Here is a 4,597-nt window from a genome sequence, read left to right as displayed (position 1 = left end):
TTTTTTTTTTTGCATTCAACTCTACTGTCTTTGTGTTGTATTTACCACTGGAATAATAAACTACATATTACTGCTACTATTACTGAATTATGTTATTGTTGGCCACAAACACAGCTGGATATAATTATGAATTCTATTCTCTATTTTGCCTCAACAGAGAGTGACACAGAGAGCACAAACAGCGAGGAAGACTTAGCACAGGTATGAATGTAAATGGGTAAAAAAAATTCCAAGAAAGGATATCTTCCTTTTCATATTTTTATATACAATTTAGGCTCTTATATCTTATGAAATTGTGTTCTTGGTAACAGTCAGTTACAGCAAATACACTACAATTTTAAAGTTTGGTGTCACTATGATTGTTTTTTAAAAAATCATGAGGTAGCACTTTAAAGACAAACTAGTTGCTTAGTAGCATGCATATTACTAGAATATAGGCTGTTTATTAGTACTTCTAAAGCACATATTAATGCCTTATTCTGCATGACCATATTTTAGATCCTTTAATCATACCCCATACCTAAACAACAACCATTATGACTATTAATAAGCAGCAAATTAGGAGTTTGAGCAAAAGTCATAGTTAATAGTGAGAATTGGTCCCCAGACTAAAGTGAGACCAAACATGAATACTTTAATTTAGCAAGGATGCATTAAATTGATCATAAGTGACCATATAGGCACTTTCTATTTAAAAAGAATCCTGAATAACATGTATCACAGTTTCCACAAAAATATGAAGCAGCACGATTGTTTTCAACATTGACAATAATAATTGATTCTTGAGAACCAAATCAGCATATTAGAATGATTTCTAAATCATCATGTGTAATGGCTGATGAAAGTTCAGCTTTGCCATCACATAAATAAATTACATTTTATAATATATATAAAAAAGACAGTTATTTTAAATTGTACTAATATTTCACAATGTTATTGTTTTTACTGTATTTTTTGTTAAAATAAATTCAGTGTTGATGAGCATAACATTAGAAACATTAAAAAAAATTGTACTGACCCCAAACCATTGAACAGTAGTGTACATAGACATTTCATTTTCAAGCCACAGCCAATTTGGGATTTTTATTTTTATTAAATTTTTTTTGATTATGCTAAGAGTGTTATTAACTTCCCCCTTCAGCTTCCCCGGGACTTGTCCTTAAAAGCTTCACAAAGATCATCATGTAGTTCTGTGTTAAGGATCCCATCATCAGCTCAATCCTCACCAAACACATTTTTCACATCAACAAAAATCAATTTCAAAGTGACCAGCTGCAGAGAGGACTCACCCCTAATTGCTTACAACACTCCTCCATGGTTTCCCTGCCTGTTTAGTTTCCAAAACGTCACAGACATGCGACCCTCAAGTCCTGCCCCCTCACCAGATCTCACCAGCAGCCTGGCTTCTCAGGCAAGTGTGATAGCTAAAGCTGTGGACCTCTCTGTTGCAAAACACAAAACACTACAATGAAGACACTTGAAATGTACAACCCGCTGCTATTCAAATGATACATATACACCCATACTTCAACATTAATCAAGTACTCTCAGGTGTAAGATTTCCCTCAAATATTATCCTGTGTTCGTGTTCAGCTTTTAAAACCAAACAGAGTTCCAAGCTATCTGAATCCGTTATATTACATATCATTATATTTCTGAAATAGTTTGCAGCACACTACCTCATTCTCATAACTGCATTAAATTTGTAACTTGTAGAACTACCTCACGGATGTGACACTTGATCACAGAAGTTGTCAGTGTAAGCTAGTAATGATGCAGCATTGGGAGAATATGCTTGTATTAATTTAGCATTGGAGTGACATTTCATACATGTTGACCGTATATATAATAAAACAATAAAGAACGAAATAGAACAGTTACTGGGGAATTTTTAAGGGGAATTTGTATGCGTCTTTCTACAGGGTACTGTAGCAATATTGAAATCACAGTTTTTGAAAGATATGATTAAGGTTTCAGTACATTCATATATGAAATTGTCATGACATTTGACATTTTTGTCACTCCAGACCAACAGAATTATTGAACTGTCTGTCTGGAAACTTTAAGTTTTACTTGAGGTTCAGCTCTCCCATGTTAGTAGGGCTATAAATACTTGAATAGAGACACTCAGAGTTGTGTATTAACTTGTCAAACCGTTCTCATTTGTGTTCTGAATCACTCTTATTTTAAGGTAACGAGATTTTGCTATTGTTTTTGTATAAAGTATTTTTATACAACAGTCACTAATTTACATAATGAACAAATACAGTATGGAGATTAAAAAGCAAATATAAAAACAGGTTTATTGTAGTGTCAGTGATTAAAAAATTACACAATACAAAATCTTTTCAACACTCATTTGTTGTATAATGTACATTAAAACAGTGGTTCAAAGTGTTAGTAGTGGTACTAGTTAAAAAGATGAATGTGGAGTAGAAAAGCAAATCACTTTTGTTGCTGCATCTAACCTTGATTTTACAATAGAGGGATGAGAAGTCAATGTTTTACAACTCAGACTCTGTGTATGCAGTGGTCTAAATAATAAATTGTATTCTTGGTTTTCACCAATTGTGATTTTCATTCTTCACGTCATTTGTTTCATCTATAAATTTCATTTGTTTTATACAAAGCTAGTGGTGTACAATTTCATGTTGTTAATGGCGCTATATTCATAACAAAAATGTGTACATCTATAACAAGCTTATTATAATGTTTCATGCTCAATTCCAATTATGTTTCACTGAATTGATAACTTAACACTGTTGCACTGCTAATATAAAACATCTCAATTAGATGTGACTTCAATTCTATATTATACACAGATGTTTAAAAGCAATAGTTCACCCAAAAATGAAAAAGAAAGCGTTCTCCCCTCAAGCCAACCAAGATGTAGACGAGTTTGTGTCTTCATCTGAACAAATTTGGAGAAATTTAGGATTACATGACTTGCTCACCAATGGATCCTCTGTGGTGAATGGGTGCTGTCGGAATCAGAGTCCAAACAGCTGATAAAAACATCACAAGAATCCACATGACTACAGTCCATCAATTAACATCTTCAGAGGTGAAAAGCTGCATGTTTGTAATAAACAAATCCATAAACAAGGCGTTTTCACTTCAAACCGTCGTTTCTGGCAAAATACAATTCTATAATCCATACTAACACTTCCTCCATTGAAAAAGTCCATCCCCTGCTTTCCTCTCACGTCAAAATCTTTTTTTGACCGTTTTCACTTGTCAGTGCTTGATCTGTACATATTTCTCACCTGATTCAGATGAGACTACTTCACTGGTGAAAGCAATATTATAGATAGATGACTCGTATTTTAGCCGGAAACAACTGTTAAGTTAAAAACTGAATCAGGAGAGAAATGTGCACAGATCAAGCACCACTTACAAGCAAAACCAGTTCTAAACAAATATGTCGGTGGATTTTGATGTGAGAGGACAACAGGAGATTATGGACTCATATTTTGCCCAGAAACGACCGTTTGAAATGAAAACACCTTAATGGATTTGTTTAGAACAAACATCGATTTTCACATTACAAGACATTAATTGATAGACTGGTGAGCAAGTGATGTAATGCTAAATTTCTCCAAATCTGCTCCATCTTGGGTGGCCTGAGAGCAAGTTCATTTTCAGCAAATTTTCATTTTTGGGCAAACTATTCCTTTAACTTTCTTTTCTACTGCTGCTATACTGATATTTTTTCCCTATTACAATTCGTCCAGCTCCTCTTTCATATACACACTCTGGTTTTACATTATTTGACATTATTTTTTTGTCTTCACTCACCTCATCACAATATTATCTGTATCTAAGGCCAGTTTGGTAGGCTAACAGCCCAGTGTTTATAATCAGGCTAAATGTTTAAAAGAACTTCTGTTTTGTTCTTGATGTTGTCATTAGTCTGAGGGTTAAACTTAGTTGCTGTACTGCAGTCAAGAGTACGGTGACGCATTGCTGCCACACACATTTTTTTTTTTCCACTCAGTTATGTCGTTTTAATGACACCTTTTCTCGTGAGCTCAGACGGGAAAGACTGTACAGAACCTCTTGTTGGATTTAGACTACACGAATTAAATAAACACAAATTTGTTTTCGATTGTTTTATTAAAGTAGACCTTTAGACATAACAAGGTGCGCCAGAAAGCGCTCCCTGTTATTTTTACAAAAGCAATTTGTAACGTTTTGTTGTTATTGTGGAAGTATAGGCCGGTGCCGCCGAACCAAGAAGAGCAGTGTTGTGCTTCATATGAGATGTATATTTGCAAGAAATATAGCCTATACAACAGCCAGGGCTGCGTTTCTCGATAACGATTTATCTTAGCACTTAAGAGCGTTTTCTACGAGTCATTTTATGATCGTTCGTTATTGTTTCAAGTGCGTTTCCTAAAAATTCACTTAACGCAGTCGCGTGTAGCCATGCTTCAAGTGCTACTTAGGAGTTGCTATCCATTTGTCAAGTGCTGAAATGTCACCTTATAAAATGGCTCCTAATTGTAGTACACGCTCATTTATTGAAATGTTAACCTAATGCTGCGTTCCAGACAACTCGGATATAATAACTATTATATTATATTATATTATATTA

The 4,597-nt window shown here is 34.3% G+C and overlaps 1 protein-coding gene and 1 long non-coding RNA gene across 3 annotated transcripts in view; both read left to right on the top strand.

Moving 5' to 3' along the window:
• LOC107696066 (WSC domain-containing protein 2-like) overlaps positions 1-4,597 on the top strand; it is a 32,247-nt gene that overhangs the window by 23,994 nt on the left and 3,656 nt on the right. The gene's annotated exons all lie outside the window — the stretch shown is intronic.
• Positions 157-2,858, top strand: LOC107696068 (uncharacterized). The gene is made up of 2 exons (XR_001635057.1): positions 157-201; positions 1,142-2,858. It is a non-coding gene; the product is annotated as an uncharacterized LOC107696068 (long non-coding RNA).

This window comes from Sinocyclocheilus anshuiensis, unplaced genomic scaffold, assembly GCF_001515605.1.
Source record: "Sinocyclocheilus anshuiensis isolate Anshui unplaced genomic scaffold, SAMN03320099.WGS_v1.1 scaffold935, whole genome shotgun sequence".
Taxonomy (NCBI): Eukaryota; Metazoa; Chordata; class Actinopteri; order Cypriniformes; family Cyprinidae; genus Sinocyclocheilus; species Sinocyclocheilus anshuiensis.
The sequence above is the reverse complement of the archived record's forward strand: the minus strand, read 5'-3'. Positions and strand labels throughout refer to the sequence as shown.